The sequence below is a fragment of the Chiloscyllium punctatum genome, chromosome 3 (genome assembly GCF_047496795.1).
Source record: "Chiloscyllium punctatum isolate Juve2018m chromosome 3, sChiPun1.3, whole genome shotgun sequence".
NCBI classification, from domain to species: domain Eukaryota; kingdom Metazoa; phylum Chordata; class Chondrichthyes; order Orectolobiformes; family Hemiscylliidae; genus Chiloscyllium; species Chiloscyllium punctatum.
The window spans coordinates 29223208-29244870 of record NC_092741.1 but is presented as its reverse complement, the minus strand read 5'-3'; the positions used below and the strand labels follow the sequence as shown (position 1 = coordinate 29244870).

The window sequence follows — 21663 nt, the reverse complement described above, 5'->3', positions numbered from 1 at the left end:
TCTGCTGCTTGCCTGCCCGGGGTTAAAGTTTAATGACAAGTCTATTGTAGCCAAGAATATTGTAAGTGCCTGCCCCTCATCACTCCTGTTTAATAGCAGAGCAGATTGAAAACTGATTAGGTGCCTCATAATTTCAGACAAATTTCTCAATATTTGGCTCCCATCTCTCATCATAGTGAGTGCATTTAACTTAAAGGTAAATATTTGAATTCAGCTATTCCTTTCCACTTCACTGTTATCCTGATTTACTGCATTCAGCTTTTCGCAGACCGTGCAATTCCATTATGGTGACTTGAAAAACTGCTTCACCAGACTTGAAGTAATTTTCGGATTCAGTGTAGGAAAGAGTGTGTTGCTGTATAAGATTAACAGTTTCAACTCTCTTTTTGACAGAGTGAGTGAGAAAGAGAGGGAGACTGTTATTGCTTGTCATTCCTGCCAAGATTGCATTCCTGAGGACCAGGTTTTGCTTCCCAGATTTTCTGCTATCTTCTCATCTGATTTGAACTTGGCAGGATTTGAATCTGTAAAGTTTTCTTTTAAAAGAAAGGGGAATTTAAACTAAACTTTCCTGTAAAACTCATCAAGCTTGGGGTTGTCTGGAGAGCAGTGAAGTGAAGCAGAATGTGTAACTAGATATTGTAGTCACCCAAAGCTCCATCACTATTCAATAAGTCCCAGTGACCCCAAGTTCAAAGCAAATTCAGCATCATTTTCAAATTGACTGAGTTATAGTGGTAAAACCCCCATTTATATAAAGAATGGAAAATTTCACCTGAACCAAATTAAATTATAACTTCAATTGAACTGGACAAGAAATGATTCGGATTAAAAAGATCAATTGCTGTTGTAACAAAAGGAACAGAGATGTTAAAATCAAGTGGGAAACTGTTAGAAGCAAACAGCATCTTACAAGAGAATGGGTATTGTAACATTTTAGGAGAAAATTCCAGCAAGAATTAGAAATCAAAGCAATTTTCCAATTTGATTTCCAACGAAACATCGTGGTACTATTTTGTTCTGTTCACATTTGTTGCTAACTAAATCAGCATGTGTATAACACAAGTTTCCTCACTTGATTCTTAGAAAACTCATTTATCTTATACTAGATATTCATTATCTTTGGTCCCTGCCACAACAGCATTCCCCAGTCATTGAATCAATCCTATCGTTGGCATCTGTCCAGGTTGAACTGTTGGACTATAACCTGGTGTTGTGTGATTTTTTTTTAACTTTGATCACAATCTTGGAGTTAAAACTAGCCCAGAGGTGATATCTGAAAGGTAAAAACAATGACTGCAGATGCTGAAAACCAAATACTGGATTAGTGGTGCTAGAAGAGCACAGCAGTTCAGGCAGCATCCAATGAGCAGCGAAATTGACGTTTCGGGCAAAAGCCCTTCATCAGGAATAAAGGCAGTGAGCCTGAAGTGTGGAGAGATAAGCTAGAGGAGGGTGGGGGTGGGGAGAAAGTAGCATAGAGTACAATGGGTGAGTGGGGGAGGAGATGAAGGTGATAGGTCAAGGAGGAGAGGGTGGAGTGGATAGGTGGAAAAGAAGATAGGCAGGTCGGACAAGTCCGGACAAGTCAAGGAGACAGTTACTGAGCTGGAGGTTTGAAACTAGGATGAGGTGGGGGAAGGGGAAATGAGGAAGCTGTTGAAGTCCACATTGATGCCCTGGGGTTAAAGTGTTCCGAGGCGGAAGATGAGGCGTTCTTCCTCCAGGCGTCTGGTGGTGAGGGAGCGGCGGTGAAGGAGGCCCAGGACCTCCATGTCCTCGGCAGAGTGGGAGGGGGAGTTGAAATGTTGGGCCACGGGGCGGTTTGGTTGATTGGTGCGGGTGTCTCGGGGATGTTCCCTAAAGCGCTCTGCTAGGAGGCGCCCAGTCTCCCCAATGTAGAGGAGACCACATCGGGAGCAACGGATACAATAAATGATATTAGTGGATGTGCAGGTGAAACTTTGATGGATGTGGAAGGCTCCTTTAGGGCCTTGGATAGAGGTGAGGGAGGAGGTGTGGGCACAGGTTTTACAGTTCCTGCGGTGGCAGAATGGGAGGGTGGGTCGTAGGGGGGTGTGGACCTGACCAGGTAGTCATGGAGGGAACGGTCTTTGCGGAAGGCGGAAAGGGGTGGGGAGGGAAATATATCCCTGGTAGTGGGGTCTGTTTGGAGGTGGCGGAAATGTCGGCGGATGATTTGGTTGATGCGAAGGTTTGTAGGGTGGAAGGTTAGCATCAGGGTCGTTCTGTCCTTGTTACGGTTGGAGGGGTGGGGTCTGAGGGCGGAGGTGCGGGATGTGGACGAGATGCGTTGGAGGGCATCTTTAACCACGTGGGAAGGGAAATTGCGGTCTCTAAAGAAGGAGGCCATCTGATGTGTTCTGTGGTGGAACTGGTCCTCCTGGGAGCAGATATGGCGGAGGCGGAGAAATTGGGAATACGGGATGGCATTTTTGCAAGAGATAGGGTGGAAAGAGGTGTAATCCAGGAAACTATGGGAGTCGGTGGGTTTGTAAAAAATGTCAGTGTCAAGTCGGTCGTCACTAATGGAGATGGAGAGGTCCATGAAGGGGAGCGAGGTGTCAGAGATGGTCCAGGTAAATTTAAGGTCAGAGTGGAATGTGTTGGTGAAGTTGATGAATTGCTCAACCTCCTCGCGGGAGCACGAGGTGGCGCCAATGCAGTCATCAATGTAGCGGAGGAAGAGGTGGGGAGTGGTGCCGGTGTAATTACGGAAGATCAACTGTTCTACATAGCCAACAAAGAGACAGGCATAGCTGGGGCCCATACGTGTGCCCATGGCTACGCCTTTGGTCTGGAGGAAGTGGGAGGATTCAAAGGAGAAATTGTTAAGGGTGAGGACCAGTTCGGCCAAACGAATGAGAGTGTCAGTGGAAGGGTACTGTTGGGGACGTCTGGAGAGGAAAAAACGGAGGGCTTGGAGGCCCTGGTGATGGCGAATGGAGGTGTAGAGGGATTGGATATCCATGGTGAAGATAAGGCGTTGGGGGCCGGGGAAACGGAAGTCTTGGAGGAGGTGGAGGGCGTGGGTGGTGTCTCGAACATATGTGGGGAGTTCCTGGACTAGGGGGGATAGGACAGTGTCAAGGTAGGTAGAGATGAGTTCAGTGGGGCAGGAGCATGCTGAGACAAAGGGTCGGCCAGGGTAGTTAGGCTTGTGGATCTTGGGAAGGAGGTAGAACCGGGCAGTGCGGGGTTCCCAGACTATGAGGTTGGAAGCTGTGGGTGGGAGATCTCCTGAGGTGATGAGGTTCTGTATGGTCTGGGAGATGATGGTTTGGTGATGGGGGGTGGGGTCATGGTCGAGGGAGCAGTAGGAAGAGGTGTCCTCGAGTTGGCGTTGGGCTTCAGCGGTGTAGAGGTCAGTGCGCCAGACTACCATTGCTCCCCCTTTATCCGCTGGCTTAATGGTGAGGTTGGGATTGGAGCAGAGGGATTGGAGGGCTGCACGTTGTGAGGGTGAGAGGTTGGAGTGGGGGAGGGGGGACAACAGGTTGAGGCGGTTAATGTCCTGGCGGCAGTTGGAAATGAAGAGGTCGAGGGCAGGTAATAGGCCAGCACGGGGTGTCCAGGTGAATGCAGTGTGTTGGAGGTGGGCGAAGGGGTCCTCAGAAGGTGGGCGGGAGTCCTGATTTTGAAAGTAAGCTCGGAGGCGGAGGCGACGGAAGAATTGTTCGATGTCACGGCGTGTATTAAATTCATTGATGCGTGGACGGAGGGGGATGAAGGTGCGTCCTTTGCTGAGGACTGATCGTTCGTCCTCAGTGAGTGGGAGGTCTGGAGGGATGGTGAAAACTCGGCAGGGCCGGGAGCTGGGATCTGGTGTGGGTGTGGAGCTGGGAGTGGGGTCGGAGCCAGTACCTGGAGTGGGTGTGATGGTGGGGGCAATGGGGGTGGAGGCATGAGCTGGGGTAATGTTGCCCTCGGGGTTCTGGGGTGTGGGGATAGTGACAGTGGGGTCTGTGGGGGGGCGTGTCAGCAGAATGCAGGTGAGTGGCGCTGGTGGAGGCAGAAGTCACTGAGCGTGTGGCATCAGCGATGATGAGAGGGCCGGATGTGGCTGTGGGAGTGGCCATGATGTGGGTGGAAGTGACATCTTCACTCAGCGTGGGGGTGGTAGCTGCGTCAGCCACATGGCTAAACCTGTCGTCCCCCCTCCCCCACTCCAACCTCTCACCCTCACAACACGCAGCCCTCCAATCCCTCTGCTCCAATCCCAACCTCACCATTAAGCCAGCGGATAAAGGGGGCGCAGTGGTAGTCTGGCGCACTGACCTCTACACCGCTGAAGCCAAATGCCAACTCGAGGACACCTCTTCCTACTGCTCCCTCAACCATGACCCCACCCCCCATCACCAAACCATCATCTCCCAGACCATACAGAACCTCATCACCTCAGGAGATCTCCCACCCACAGCTTCCAACCTCATAGTCCGGGAACCCCGCACTGCCCGGTTCTACCTCCTTCCCAAGATCCACAAGCCTGACCACCCTGGCCGACCCATTGTCTCAGCATGCTCCTGCCCCACTGAACTCATCTCTACCTACCTTGACACTGTCCTATTCCCCCTAGTCCAGGAACTCCCCACATACGTTCGAGACACCACCCACGCCCTCCACCTCCTCCAAGACTTCCGTTTCCCCGGCCCCCAACGCCTTATCTTCACCATGGATATCCAATCCCTCTACACCTCCATTCGCCATCACCAGGGCCTCCAAGCCCTCCGTTTTCTCCTCTCCAGACGTCCCCAACAGTACCCTTCCACTGACACTCTCATTCGTTTGGCCGAACTGGTCCTCACCCTTAACAATTTCTCCTTTGAATCCTCCCACTTCCTCCAGACCAAAGGCGTAGCCATGGGCACACGTATGGGCCCCAGCTATGCCTGTCTCTTTGTTGGCTATGTAGAACAGTTGATCTTCCGTAATTACACCGGCACCACTCCCCACCTCTTCCTCCGCTACATTGATGACTGCATTGGCGCCACCTCGTGCTCCCGCGAGGAGGTTGAGCAATTCATCAACTTCACCAACACATGCCGCCCTGACCTTAAATTTACCTGGACCATCTCTGGCACCTCCCTCCCCTTCCTGGACCTCTCCATCTCCATTAGTGACGACCGACTTGACACTGACATTTTTTACAAACCCACCGACTCCCATAGCTACCTGGATTACACCTCTTCCAACCCTATCTCTTGCAAAAATGCCATCCCGTATTCCCAATTTCTCCGCCTCCGCCATATCTGCTCCCAGGAGGACCAATTCCACCATAGAACACACCAGATGGCCTTCTTCTTTAGAGACCGCAATTTCCCTTCCCACGTGGTTAAAGGTGCCCTCCCACGCATCTCGTCCACATCCTGCACCTCCGCCCTCAGACCCCACCCCTCCAACCGTAACAAGGACAGAACGACCCTGGTGCTCACCTTCCACCCTACAAACCTTCGCATCAACCAAATCATCCGCCGACATTTCCGCCACCTCCAAACAGACCACACCACCAGGGATATATTTCCCTCCCCACCCCTTTCCGCCTTCCGCAAAGACCGTTCCCTCCGTGACTACCTGGTCAGGTCCACACCCCCCTACGACCCACCCTCCCATTCTGGCACTTTCCCCTGCCTCTGCAGGAACTGTAAAACCTGTGCCCACACCTCCTCCCTCACCTCTATCCAAGGCCCTAAAGGAGCCTTCCACATCCATCAAAGTTTCACCTGCACATCCACTAATATCATTTATTGTATCCGTTGCTCCCGATGTGGTCTCCTCTACATTGGGGAGACTGGGCACCTCCTAGCAGTGCGCTTTAGGGAACATCTCCGAGACACCCGCACCAATCAACCAAACCACCCCGTGGCCCAACATTTCAACTCCCCCTCCCACTCTGCCGAGGGCATGGAGGCCCTGGGCCTCCTTCACCGCCGCTCCCTCACCACCAGACACCTGGAGGAAGAACGCCTCATCTTCCGCCTCGGAACACTTCAACCCCAGGGCATCAATGTGGACTTCAACAGCTTCCTCATTTCCCCTTCCCCCACCTCACCCTAGTTCTAAACTTCCAGCTCAGTAACTGTCTCCTTGACTTGTCCGGACTTGTCCGACCTGCCTATCTTCTTTTCCACCTATCCACTCCACCCTCTCCTCCTTAACCTATCACCTTCATCTCCTCCCCCACTCACCCATTGTACTCTATGCTACTTTCTCCCCACCCCCACCCTCCTCTAGCTTATCTCTCCAAGCTTCAGGCTCACTGCCTTTATTCCTGATGAAGGGCTTTTGCCCGAAACGTCGATTTCGCTGCTCGTTGGATGCTGCCTGAACTGCTGTGCTCTTCCAGCACCACTATTCCAGAGGTGATATCTGCTCAATACCAGTTCCATCACCAATACTACTCTCTATCTCCTCCATAACATAACCTAACTCCAGACCTTTGTCAATGTAGCTATTCTGTGTTTTTATTATTTCCAGGCTTGGCTGTTTATGTGGTAACCTAACTCTCTTTGCATCTTTCAAATGAACTAAATATCATTCAAAACTCTGCTGCCCATGTCCTATGCCTAAATGCCTATTTCACAAAGTTTAATCACCAATCGCCCATGTGCTGCTGACCCACTTTGGCTCCCAATTTGGCAATACCCCAATATTAAAACTATCACACTCATTTTTAAATCTGTAGTCTCAAACCTTCCTTGCTTACCTCCTAGGTGTCTATGTCCCACCAATTCTAGCTTCTTGTGCATCCTTGATTTTAATTTTCTACCATATTCCACTTGTATTAATAAATGGAGGGAAATACATAATCCATTATACTAGTCTTGTGTCTTCAGTTCTACTCCTTTTGTATTTCTCCTTTTGCTTCTTTTCTGAATAAGATTCTGTCTTCACTGTGGCAACCAACCCCTGACTAACTTCTAATTCCTCTAAAAATGCTGCGAGATTAATTAATTGATGTATTGTTATCACATGTATCAGGATACAGTGAAAAGTGTTGATTTGTGTGCTATCATACCATGCAAAGTGCACTAGGGTAGCAGAACAGAGTGCAGAATACAGTTACAGCCACAGAGAAGGTGCAGAGACAGTGATCAGAGTTAATAGTTTGAGAGGTCCATTCAAAAGTTTGATAACAGCAGGGAAAAAAACTGTTCTTGAATTGATTTATACATGTATCAAGCATTTATATTTTCTGCCTGATAGAAGAGGGTGAAGTAGAGTATAACTGGGACGGGAGGGCTCTTTGATTCTGTTGCTGCTTTCCCGAGGCACCAAAGGTATGGGGGGATTCAGTGGATGAAAGGCTGGTTTGCGTGATGGACTAGACTGTATTCACCACTCTCTGCAGTTTCATGCGGTTTTGGGAAGAGCAGTTGCCGTATCACACTGTGATGCATTCAGATAGGATGCTTTTTTCTGGTGCATCTATAAAAATTGGTAAGCATCCTTGTGGACCTGCTGAATTTCCTTAGCCTCCTGAGGAAGGAACATGATATGACCCTTTCTCAAAGGATTAAATTCCTCTTCTGATTTTTCTGAGCACAAAGTACATAATAAATAACTTGAGACTGTGGAATGCTCAAAATAATTCATTGTTGATGTTAAGCTACATAATTCACTTCCACTTTCAACTCACAAGCTATGTAACCCCGTCATATTATGCAACTCTGACACATTGACTTTATCTATGTTGTTCATATTCATGCAGGAGTTTAGTAAAGCAGTTTATTTAGAACCTACGTCTAGAACATAAAATGATACAGCAAAGGAACGGGCCATTCGGCCCATGATGTTGTTCTGAACTTGACACCAAATTAAACTAATCCCTTCTGCCAGCCCTTGGTCCATATCCCTCCATTCCTTGAATAGTCATGTGCATCTTCATCTAAGTATGAAGTAGAGAAGATTTACTATACATATACATTGACTTTTATCTGATTCAATTCAATAATATTTTCTGTCTGTAGTCATACTGATGATAAAAACTGAAAGAATTGCGGATGCTGGAAATCAGAAATTACTGGAAAAGCTCCACAGATCTGACAGCATCAATGGAGAGAAATCAGAGTTAACGTTTCCGGTTCATTGACCCTTCCTCAGAATTGATGGTAGCTAGGAAAATGTTTTTTATGCAGAAGACAGGATGGGGGATGCTAAGGAGTAAACGATTGGTGCCGATAAAGCCCAAAAAGAGAAAGAAGAGCAGTTGGACAGACAAAGGAGTGAATAACAATTAGTCTAGGAGAATGAATGGCTGGCTCATGGGGACTATTGGTAGCTAACAACGGGTTGTGTGTAATAGCAGACCATGTGATAACAAGGCCCGGTGTGTAGGGTTTGGGGTAAGGACATGGGAGAAGGTGCCTCAAGCCCTAACATTGCTGAACTTGCTGAGTCCAGAAAGCTGTAGAGTTCCCGAGTAGAAAATGAGGTGTTCTTCCAGCTTGTGCCAGATGTTGGCCAGGGAACAAGGTGGTACGTTAAAGTGGCAGACAACTGGAAACTCAGGATCTTTTTGTGGACAAAACATAGGTGTTCTGCGAAGTGGTCCACCAACTTGTTTCCTGGCCAACACCTTTATCTGTAAAATCCAAAGATTTTGGAGGTGTAGGCGTATCCATGAAAGTGTATATTATTGCAGACAGAATGTTTACCAATTTATCCCTAAGCATCTAATCAAAGTTCCCAACTACTGAGGGCCAATAAGTAATTATGAAAAGAGATTATGTGCTATGTTACCTAAGTGCTTTACAGTAAATGAAGTAGTTTTGAAATGCAGCTTCTAAAGAAAAAACAGTAACCATTTTGTTCATAGCAAGCTGCAACAAAACAACAATATGATAATGACCATGCAATATTTTTGTGATTTTGGCTAAGTATTGCCCAGGATACTGGAGATAACACACTGTGTCTTCATCCACAGTACCTTCCTGACCCTTTTCCAGCACTTTATAACTTTAATGCTGTGTTTAATTCCCCTTTAAATAGTCCAATAGGATCTTTCACACCTGCCCTAGATGGCAGATGCACTAATTTTAATGTCTCATCTGAAAGATGGCACCTCTGACAGTGTAACACTCCCTTAATTAGAACTTAGCTATCTATCTTAATATATTTGCTTACAGAAGAACATCAATCACAGGTTTTGAAATTTATGATTGACCTACAGCTTTGACAAATTTAAGAAAGTAAGTTAAATAGGCTCAAGAATCTCATGATTCATTGTGATGAATGAAGGGATGGGAGGCTTGTGTTCATTATCATGGGGATTGAAGGGTTTTGTTTAGATGGTGTTACTTACTGATTAACAATCAACAGCAGCAAAGATCACAACTTATTTCTCATTGTAACTGCTAACTCAAAATAGCTTGTCTTGGTCAATATCAACATAGTAATTAACCTAGAGCTTGTTAAAGTGCTTTTTGTTTGAGTTTCTGGTTATTCAAGCACAACGTTGTTTGTGCAACCCTTATTTTGAAACTATTCTTGTGGTTAAAAAGCCAAAATTTTCATGCTTGTACATAGTGATGCCTAGGATTCCTTTGTATTAATTATGTTTTTATGCCTTTGAGTGACTGAATGACCTTTCCCAATATGTTCAGTAATCAAACGGATAAGATTACACCAGTGCCATCTAGTGGCAGGATTAGTAATCACAACATGATTTCACAAAAAGACAATAGGTTAGTTGTTTGAGTCAGACAACGTTGGATGGTCTGCAGTTTTAAATAATGGAACATATGACATTGCTCAGATAGCGCCATCTAAAGGATTTTTCAACCACATCTTTTAAGTATATAAGAGATAATACTTGACTGTTTAAAGGATTGTCAAAGTTAACAGGATTTATTGTTCTTCACTACTTAAGATTAGATTCCCTACAGTGTGGAAACAGGCCCATCTGCCCAACAAGTTCACACCAACCCTCTGAAGAGTAACCCACCCAGACCCATTTCCCTCTGTCTAATGCACCTAATACTATGGGCAATTTAGGACTGTCAATTCACCTGACCTGCACATCTTTGGATTGTGGAAGGAAACTGGAGCATCTGGAGGAAACCCACGCAGACACGGGGAGAATGTGCAAACTCCACACATACACTCGCCAGAGGCTGGAATCGAACCTGGGCCCCTGGTGCTGTGAGGCAGCAGTGCTAACCACTGAGCCACCGTGCCGGTCACATTTGATCCTATACTGATCTAGTTTGATACTATACTAATCGCTATCTTACATTATCATGCAGCTGTAATTTAACACTCCTGTCTCTAAGTTGTGAACATTGTAGATTAAATTTGCAGTTCAGGCCATGAGTACACAATCAAGCTTGACACTTGTGAGAGATGATGCCTTTTGGATCAAATGTTAAATCAAGCTCCTTTCTGGCTTTCCAGGTGAATTTTAAAAAGTCTCAATGTATGTTAGAAAGATTATCAAGATATTCTCCTGGTTACAATTCACCCTGATTCAACCCCACCAGCCCAATTCAAAGCTCGTTGCCACCAGATTCAAAGTAATTTTAGTTTGTTGGAGGTAGTAGGTGTGGGTGGTATTGGATCAGTTGCTTATTATAAATGGTGTTTCTATAACTTTCAGTGGAAAGCAAAATTGGCTGGGGTATTGGAGGAGGGGGTGCAGGTGTAATTGGAAAATATCCAATATTGGCTTTTTAAAAATATATTCATAAGGTATTGGTTTCTCTGATAAAATCAGGATTTATTACCAATGCTAATTGTCCCTGAGAACATTCTGATATTTTCTTAAACTACTGTGGCCCTTGTAGTATAAGTCCACTCACAGTACTATTTAGGCAGGAGTTCCAGAATTCTGTCACAGTGACAGTAAAGGAATGATGATTATAACCCCATGTCACGGTGGTGTGGTGTTTGGAGGAGAATCTTATGGTATCCCATGTGCCCACAGTTCTCTGGGTTAGTTTTGAGCCCTTGCATGATATATTTGAAGGTGTGGAAGGGGAGGCCCACCACTGTTCAGGCACTCTCAAGCTGTCTCCCAATTTACAGTGAAGGGGGCAGTCGAGGTGGCAGCCAGCTTGCCCATCCTTAAGCAAATTGAGGCCTTTGGTTTGTCAATTGAAGAACACTGAATAGCCTCTTTTCATCTCCACTGACACGATATTATAGACAAGTTAAGGTGGAAGCAAAGTGACCTACCTGTTGTTTTCAGAAAGGAAGGCAGGGTTCCTTTTTTAGGGGGTTTACTTGTGCCCATCAGGGGCAGCTGTTCCCGCGGCTGCCTCCAAACCTCAATGACAAGATGGGACTCCCCATTTATGTCTGACCTTAGAACTCAAATCCACAATCCCCTCTTCACCCTTGCTCGTGTCCCTGATTTATTCCTGACAAAAAGTTCGAGACTTACCTTGAAATCCAGTTTCCATTATCTTCTTTCTGGGACTCCCAGTAGCCCCTGCAGTGGCTAGAATGTCTTTCTAGGTTGTTGCATGTAGGTAAGGACTGATTCATATCTGGTGAGTTATGAATGGCACTTAACATGGCAATCATTGATAAATATTCCTATTCCTAACCTTATGGGAGAAGCTAATTTAATGTAATAGGCCAAAACAAACTTAATGAAATAAAAATAAAAGTAAGAGAGGAAATATAAAACACAAAGATGTATATAGAAAGACCATAACGCCATACTTGTAGGAGCTGAAGTAGGCCATTGAATCTGCTCCACCATTGAAGGATATCATTGTTGATCTGATAATCCTCAGTTCCACTTTCCTTCATTTCCCTTGAATCCTTGATTTCCTTACTAATTAAAAAAACAATCTACCTTAACCTTGATTGTAATTAATGACACAACTTCAATAACATTTTGGTATAATTGTCCCAATTGTCAATCAGAATTTAATAACATGATAAGAACAAGGTCAGCCGGTGGACCTCATAGAGTATGAGTTACTTGACTGGGGCTGTTAATCTGGTCTAATCAAGGACCCCGGGTTTACTTATAAAAAGGGGAGTATTCGTCCAAGCCCAGGTGTCCTTGGAGAAGGAGCACGTGGTGTCTACCAACTCCCTCAAGCTGTTCAGGGAGAGGTGTGCACCACAGGGTGTGAAGTGCTTTATTTCCCCCTCCAACTCTATTTTGATTTAATCCCTACCCTTCCTTTCATGTTTTTGATCACACGGCATTGCCCTTCAATAAGAAGTACAGTGCTTGTCACTGGCCACCCTGGTGCTTCCTTTCTTCCTGGTGGTGGAAATTGAATAAAGATTTGTACACCTGTTGTCTTTCACTGAGTCTCACAGCTACTGGGGATAATATAAGCACTACCGCAGTTAGGCAGTAGTGTGGGGGTAAGGGAAAAAAGGAGAAAAAGAAAATAAAAGGATTGTCAGAGATGTTGACACTCTGGTAGCTGACTCTGAATGAGGAAATACTAAAGTCAAGGTCTGTTCATGTGTAAGTAAAGGGTGACCTGGTGACAGTTACAGGGCTCTGTGGAGTTAATTCTGATCACATCAAGTACAGCAACTTAAACCTGATAGAAAAGTTCAGAAAATTCCTTTCAAACTGAACAAAAACAAGATGAAAAAACTTAGGAATTTTTGAGGAAAAGCCAGTTAACAATACTGTTCTTGTGAAAACTTAGATCTGGGCATTAAAATAGTTAATTACCACAACTATCTAGGTGTCAAAATTGATGGTTGGAGAGAATGATGCACAGATGGTGTCCAAAGAATATGCATAGCAATATTACATCAGAAAATGAAAATCTTTGAGTTGAATTTGCAATTATGAAACTCTTTTATATGCCTAGATTGAGGATATTTGTTTTGGGAGCTTTGCCTGATGCAGTTGTCGGAGGAAAACAGAGTTTTTAAGGGTACAGAGGCTGGAATCGTAGCAGGCTCTAAATGGAATGGGCTGTGGTGCGATAGGTGGTAGGATCAGGCAAGCTATTCATCTCGATATGCAGATCATCGCCATACAACATCACCCCCTCTCAACCCCATTACTCAAGCAGCATTGCTAAATTTTCAACAGGGAATGACTGTTTATTGTTTGTTAACAGCACACCTTGCTATGGGGTGCAGTCTTAAAAATTCATGATGCAAACAGGTACATTTCAACATGGAAACCAGAGCAGATTCTTGCTCCCAGACATCCATGTTGACCATGGACAAACATATAGGCAGGGCAGAGTCTGCCACACATACCCACCCTTCCATCATGGGCATTGACCCTACACTTTCAGGGAGGCATTGCCACCAACCTGGCATCCTTCGATGCACCAGCACTGTGCCATGCAAGGGCAGACTGGTCTGGGAAGGCATATCGACAACGAACAGTGTCTGGCTACATTAGATACAGGTACTACACAAGGAGGGGAGCACATTATACGGTGTGGATCAGGCTGTTTAGCAGGGCTCCTCCCTGGCTTTCTCAGTGTGCATTCGCCTGGTGCTGCCAGCTTGTTTCCATCATATACACTTTGTTCTACTCTGCCATGGTTTGCCTTGCATTGGCAGTTAGTACAGTCAGATGATAGGCAAGTGATCAGTAAGCAGTCAAGGTGGCCTACATCTTGTCGTACATCAGTGGGCTATGTCACTCTAGCATCTCCATAACGTGGATTTAGTATTTGTGCCAAACACACAGCAATTGTTACAAGCAGCATAAACTGTGTCTGAAAGTCTTCAGGGAGTGGTCCCACAATAAAGTCCATGGGGATTCCCCATCAGCCAGGGGCCCAGCAAAGGTTAGTCAGGTCAGCCTCCCATACCAGTCATCATTATGCTATGGTTCACAGAAACTAAGGGGGTATTGGTGCTGGGGAAGGGGAGACAAGAGGAAGAGGGAACTGGAGGAATGGAGACTGGTTGGGGTGGGGGAGGGGGCGGAAGCAGGTAGGCAGGTCTGGGGAATGCAAACCTGTATGGTTAATAGAGTGAGCACTTAGAAAGAACAATCTGATGTTCGGAGTCTCATAGCATGTAAATGCTGAGGCTAAACGCCACTGGCAGAGGCGGCTTGCTGTTCTTCGAATCATGAAGCACATGAGTGGTGTGCAATGTTGAGGAGAATAGCTGCAAAGTGACTCACAATGGGTGAGATACATCTGAGGGAATGGGCCAGATCTCCAGCTGTTCATTGCGGATTCACAGGGGAACAGCAAATGACATGCAGGGTCCCTGCTCTGGAGCCATCCTTCATCTTTGAGCATCTTCATTACATCTCCCTGTTCCTGTCACTGCTGGGAAGCTCCCTGATATATGTTGCAATCTGACAGGCGGTCAGCAGTTATGGAGGGGAGCGGGTGCATCAGAATGAGCCGATGCCTTTACTTGCATTACTTACTGTCAGTGCTCCCACACGATGTATTTGATGATCACCACAGACCTCCAACCACAGCATCTTGTTAACAGCCAAGGACTGATGCCACAGGGCATTATGAAGCATCTACAACCACAATAACAACAGGGAAAACTACAAGAATGGTGAAATGCAAGTGTTTATGTGAAGTTAAAATTATCTGCATACTATTGGTTGTGAAAGAAACCTTAAATGTGAAATCATTAACTAAATAATATATGGACCTAACAGAGTATGGTAAATGTAATGTTCACCAGACTATGTGCAGTGTTTCCAGCCATTACCTGTACGTCATATTGATAGAGTTTTTCCTCCTGGTTTCTTGCCCCCCTCCATTGTGCTGCACTGACCTCCCTGCTCTGCACTTGGCTGGAGGGAAACCACTCCTCAAGCAACTCCTCAGCTGCACCTTCTGAGGTCATAAGCAGCAGCCAGAGTGGTGATGGATGGTCCAGCCAGCTCTGCAATCTTCTGAATAATGTTGAAGACCCTGTAATATAACTCCTCCTCTTGATGGTTGATACCTCCTAGCATTGCCCTGACTCCTTGTGAAGGGGGAGCACCTAGACTGCTGCATAAGCCAATGGAGCACAACTTTTGTCAGCTGTCCAGCAACAGCTGAGGTGCCAGACCTGCAGTGACAGGAGTCCATCCAGATTGGCCCTAGCTTCTCAGCAGTGAGGGTCAATGCTGCTCGTGCTGCTGTGCATTTGCACCAAGTCCATCATGACAACAGTGTCATTTTTTGCTGAGATTTTAGCAGGTACCTGGTCTCCAGCAACCCCCTGATTGAAAGCAACCTGGAGGTTTCTCCGTCATGCAACTCAGTAAACATACGAACAAGGAACAAGAGTTGGCTCTTTGAGCATACTCCACCATTCAATAAGGTCATGGCTGATCTGACTTTAATCTCAACCGTAAATTCCTACATATCCCTGCTAATCTTTCAACCTCTTGATAATCAACAATTTAACTAACTCAATGTTAAAAATATTTAAAGATTCTCTATCCAGTGCATTTTCAGGAAGGGGGTTCCAAACATTCAGTGGTCCTCACAGAGCCCAGCGATATGTTTCCATCCATGCTGCTGGGGGAAATGGGGTATCCACGAGATAATTCCCTCTAATGTTTCCTCACAACGATGCAGAGATGTTTAAGAATGGGGACTGGCTGGTCCTTGAGGACTTGTGTCTGTTTGAAAATCATGAGGCAGAAAACATTGCAACCACTGGTTATTAGTAATGTTCAATGCCTGGTTAGTGTCACAGTGCCAGTGGGATGATAAGTTTTGCTTAATCCATTGTCAAAGCATAGATGTCTCCATGTCCCTACAGGTCCAGTCCCTGCCAGGACAAGAATCTTTTCCTTCGAGGGGATGAGGACAAACATATCCAGCATCCTCTCACTGTTGCCTCCTTTTGTATCTTAGGATGCAAGCCATCCAGGCTAGGGGACTTATCTGCCTTTAGCCCCATTACTTTGATTAAAACTACTTCTTTCATGATGAGAATGGTACTTCATTCGTCCCTTACATTCTTTACTATTAATAAAATGTTTGATTTATCTTCCACCACCAAGCCTGAGGAAAAATATCTGTGTAACTCCTCTGCCATTTCCTTGTCCCCATAACCATCTCCCCAGATTCATTTTCTAAGGGGGTCTATGTTCACTTTTGTCTCTCTCTTCATTTTTATGTATTTAAAGAATCTCTTATTGTCAGTTTTTATCTTCCTCACCAGCTCTCACAGCTTATTTTCTTAGTCTTTTGTATTTTTTTAGACGTCCTTTGCTGGAAGGGGTTCTTTTTTGCTAAAAATGTATTTTATTCATAAAATGAGAGTTTGCAACAGTATTCAAGTCTCCAAACAGCATGTTGCCTTTATACACTTAGAAAACTTCAAACTTTTCCATGGCTGCCTTGTAAAGTCAGCTTGAGCTGTAAAGTCAGTACTGTAATTCAGCACCATAGCTTAAAGTGAAAATTGGAACCGCCCTAGTTTTAGATTTAATCCTCTAACTCCAGACTAAATAAACTAAGTAGCCTCCTTTTCTAATTCTTCATTAAATAAAAGTGTTGCTGGCTAAGACAACATTTTTTTGGCCCATTCCCAGTTGTACTAATTGTCCAGGGGCAGTTAACATTCAACCACATTGCAGTGGGTCTAGAGGGACTTGTAGGTCAGTCCAGGAAGGGGTGAAAGATTTCCTTCCCTTTTAGGTGTACATGGACCAGGTGGGTTTTGGAATAGTCAGCAGTGATTATGCGGTCACCATTAGGTTAAATACATTCTTGCATTTAATTCACATCTGACATGGGACAATTCAAACCTGTGTTCCCAGGACATTTCCTTGGGCTTTGGGTTACTAATCCAGTGACATTACCATTAAGCCACTGCCTCCCCCCACTCCCCACCCCCCATTCCCCTCTCTTCCCTCATCATCTCTGACTTGAAATTGAGTTTGGGATCGTATATGCAATCGGTGCAATGCGCACTAAAGTTGTATTTTATCTACTAAAGATATATACCTGGCAAACAATGATCTATTTTGCTTTGCAACTCAGTGAATTATAAGCAACTGAAGATTCAAAGTTGCAATTTTCCATCTCTGCTTCTGTGAAAAAAAGCCACATGCAGGGAAATTAAATAAGGAAGCCTCTCTGATCCCCACAATCTTCATCTAATGCAATTTGAAATGTTTCAAACAGAATTGTAGTTGGACTATCTTTTATCTTCAAAATGACTTCTTTTAATTCTGGGATATATCTCTGGTAGAGTTAATAGTCCTCTCCTCAGATCCCCTGGTTACATGAAGAAGCCTCCTTGTTTATAAAGATGAGTTTGGCTTCTTTGACCAGAAACTGCATAAATAATTCAAATGTTTTATTAAGGTAAATGTAGACCTCCTGGTTCTATCAAAGGCTTAGAGGTGGGTGATCCATTGTCAAGTTTTCTCACTTGCACCCCTTCCCTTTTTAGCTCAAGAGACATCACCCTTTGAACAACCATACTTGAGGAGTTCAGATAGTTTTTACAGTCCAGGATTATAATTACCTTATTCTTATAAATTTAACCAAAACTAAAAGTTGCCTCTGAAATAATAATACATGTCATGAAGCGTGTTAACTTTGACGATGTGTTGTCTACAAAGGGAGAGAACTAATAGTTATAACAATATATAGAAATGTTCGGATAAAATTAGAGGAAAAAGGAGAAGCAAGCTGGAAGAGAGACAGAAACTTATCCCACCTCACCATCCTGTCCCCCTACCCCCTTTATCTGAAGTTCCCCTTACACCCCCCCCCCCCCCCCAGTCCTGAAGAAGAGTTATACCCGAAACATCAACATCTCCACCTCCTGATGCTGCCAGGCTAGCTGTGTTCTCCCAGCCTCCTGCCTTGTAAAGTCAGCTTGAGCTGTAAAGTCAGCACTGTAATTCAGCACCATAGCTTAGAGTGAAAATTGGAACCGCCCTAGTTTTAGATTTAATCCTCTAACTCCAGACTAAATAAACCAAGTAGCCTCCTTTTCTATTTCTTCATTAAATAAAAGTGTTGCTGGCTAAGACAACATTTTTTTGGCCCATTCCCAGTTGTACTAATTGTCCAGGGGCAGTTAACATTCAACCACATTGCTGTGGGTCTGGAGGGACTTGTAGGTCAGTCCAGGAAGGGGTGGAAGATTTCCTTCCCTTTTCGGTGTACATGGACCCAAACTCAATTTGGATTCCAGCATCTGTAATTCTTTTGTCTCTAAGCAAGAGAACAGCAGCTAAAAGGTTGTGAGTAAATAAGTGAAAGGAGAAGTAGAAAGGCTCAAGAATTGACTAGTAAGGTATACCTTTCCCTGTTTGAAATCTCAGCCATGTCAACATCTGGTTGAAGTTATAGATGGATGAAAACAATTAATAAAATATACACAATTTAGCAACAAGAGCCTTAATTGCCTGCACTTGCCAAAATAAAAATAGCATCTGGATATACCATCGAAGCAGATTATGCTTATGGTCCCAATGCACAGAATTAATAGCATGCAGTAAGCAGCATTTACACCAGTTTATATGTTGTTGCCTGAACAAAAATGAGCTACTTTCTTTTGAATGAATATTCATAGGATATGGGTGTCGCTGATTAGGCCAGTATTTATTGCCCATCCCTCATTGCCCAGAGGGCAGTTAGGAGTCACCCACAATGATATGGATCTGGTGTCACATGTGGGCCAGACCAGGTAATGACGGCACTATCCTTCCCTCAATGACATTAGTGAACCAAATGGAAATTTTAACTGACAATCAACAACAGTTTCATGGTCATCATTAGATTCTTAGTTCCAGATTTTGTTTTGAAAATTATTCTTTGAATTTGTGACACTGACTATAATAAATCTGTCAACTTGAACCATTAAAAAATAACTTCAAGGACTTGTCACTTCTATCTAGTTCAGTATAATGTGTTTCTAGTCTCACTATGTGGGTGGCTCTTAATATGCTCAGGGGCAAATGGAGGAAATATGCAATACAGTACATACTGCCTTGCCAGTGTGATATCTGGCCAAAGAATAACTATATTAAAGAGATTCTATTCTAGCTTTAGTCAGCAAGCAGTTTCACAAGAATTGGTTGCATTATAATTCCTGCTCTGGGTATTAATGGGCTCCTAGTCAACATATGAATCGATTCACCTCAAGTATTTGGAACCTCATCTTACACAGAAGCGGCGCTCTGAAAGCTTGTGATTTTAAATGAACCTGTTGGACTATAACCTAGTATTGTGTGACCTCTGCCTTTGTCCACTCCAGTCCAACACTGGCATATCCACATAATGAATAGATTGGCACTGTAATACCAGCTCCAAATATTAACTAATCATAAAAATAAATCAACACCATCACCCGATACCAGCTTTGAGCCTGGGCAGTCAGTCATGTACAGAGACCTAAGTCACAAAACCAATAAGAATGCAACAACAGTTGAAGTTCCTGGAATGTCCTGGTCCTGGGGAAGATGGTATCCAGTGACATTCTAATATCGATCAGCTTAACTTTGGCAAAACAATGACAGATGGAACTTAGTCCTGATAAATATGATTTGATTTGGATTTATTATTTTTATTAACGCAGTGATGCATTTTGGGAGGTCTAATAAGGGAAGGGTTTACTTAATGAATGGCAGGTCATTGTAGTTCTTGGGGAGTACTGGGGAACAAAAGGATTTTGGTGTACAAGTCCATTGATCTCTGAAGGTGTCAGCACGGGTAGATAGGGTGATAAACTATTGCTTTAACTTAGCCTTGGAATTAATTGGAACTTTAGAATTGTTCAAAATGTTAATTATAAAATTATCGAAAAGTACATTTGCTGCTTTTTTAAAAAAATGCTGTGTCTTTAAAGAGAACATGTAATGGAGGATTTTGTATGGACACATCAGTACTCCCAACTGCTGCTCAAGATGAATGTTTATGCCACTATCCTGTCCATGTACTGCTTAGTTCAGTGAAAGGAAAACCACTTCCTGGTCTAGCTAGATGAGTCTTTCATAGTTAACAAGATATGGTTTATTGCGTTTTGGTAATGAGTTACAGTCTACACTGATCTGACAGACATTATTACAGAGACGATGCAGAGGACCTGGATGTTAGGTCTTACTGCTTTGAGATCCTAAACTGTTCTGTTTATAAGATTACATGATATAATCACAGTGGGTAGTGCTTATGACACGCCTCAGAATTAACTCTTTCAGTCCCATATGCAGCAGAAGGGGAACACTTTAAATGCAAATTCTGTTAGCCATTAGGGATAACCCTGGTAACTATAGGCTGGTGAGCCTCACTTCTGTTGTGGGCAAAGTCTTAGAGAGAATTGTAAGGGATAGGATTTATGAACATCTGGATAGGAATAATGTGATCAAGGATAGTCAGCATGGTTTTGTGAAGGGCAGATCGTGCCTCATAAACCTTATTGAATTCTTTGAGAAGGTGACTAAGGAGGTGGACAAGGGTAAAGCGGTAGATGTGGTGTATATGGATTTTAGTAAGGCATTTGATAAGGTTCCCCATGGTAGGCTACTGCAAAAAATACGGATGTATGGCATTGAGGGTGAGTTGGAGGTTTGGATTAGGAATTGGCTGGCTGGAAGAAGACAGAGAGTAGTAGTTGATGGTAAAGGTTCATCTTGGAGTGCAGTTACTAGCAGTGTTCCGCAAGGATCTGTTTTGAGACCATTGCTGTTTGTCATTTTTATAAATGACCTGGAGGAGGGGCTAGAAGGTTGGGTGAGCAAGTTTGCGGATGATACGAAAGTCGGTGGAGTGGTGGACAGTGAGGAAGGATGTGGCAGGTTACAGCTGGATATAGATACGCTGCAGAGCTGGGCAGAAAGGTGGCAAATGGAGTTCAATGTGGGTAAGTGTGAGGTGATTCACTTTGGTATGAGTAACAAAAAGATGGGGTACTGGGCTAATGGTAGACTACTTGGTAGTGTGGATGAGCAGAGGGATCTTGGTGTCCATATACACAGGTCTCTGAAAGTTGCCACCCAGGTAAATAGTGCGGTGAAGAAGGCATATGGCGTACTGGCTTTTATTGGTAGAGGAACTGAGTTCCGGAGTCCTGAGGTCATGTTGTAGTTGTATAAGACTCTGGTGCGGCCGCATCTGGAGTATTGTGTGCAGTTTTGGTCGCCATACTATAGTAAGGATGTGGAGGTACTGGAATGGGTGCAGAGGAGGTTTACCAGGATGTTGCCTGGTATGGTAGGAAGATTGTATGAGGAAAGGCTGAGGCACTTGGGGCTGTTTTCATTGGAGAAAAGAAGGTTAAGGGGTGACTTGATAGAGGTGTACAAGATGATTAGGGGTTTAGATAGGGTTGACCATGAGAACCTTTTTCCACATATAGAGTTAGCTATTACGAGGGGGCATAGCTTTAAATTAAGGGGTGGTAGGTATAGGACAGATGTTAGGGGTAGATTCTTTACTCAGCGAGTCGTGAGTTCATGGAATGCCCTGCCAGTAGCAGTGGTGGACTCTCCCTCTTTATGGGCATTTAAACGGGCATTGGATAGGCATATGGAGGATAGTGGGTTAGTGTAGGTTAGGTGGGCTTGGATCGGCGCAACATCGAGGGCCAAAGGGCCTGTACTGCGCTGTATTTTTCTATGTTCTATGTTCTATTTCCCCTCTGTCCTTCGTAAATAGAATATTTATTCACGTTAACTATACTGTTTTCTTCCTTCAGTTTTAACATTTCTCCATGAACAAAGAATTAAAGACAGGTGCTTATATAGTGTCTCCTGCATAA

At 44.4% G+C, this 21663-nt stretch overlaps 1 protein-coding gene across 2 annotated transcripts in view; it reads left to right on the top strand.

The window, feature by feature from the left end:
• kif6 (kinesin family member 6) overlaps positions 1-21663 on the top strand; it is a 567232-nt gene that overhangs the window by 484073 nt on the left and 61496 nt on the right. The gene's annotated exons all lie outside the window — the stretch shown is intronic.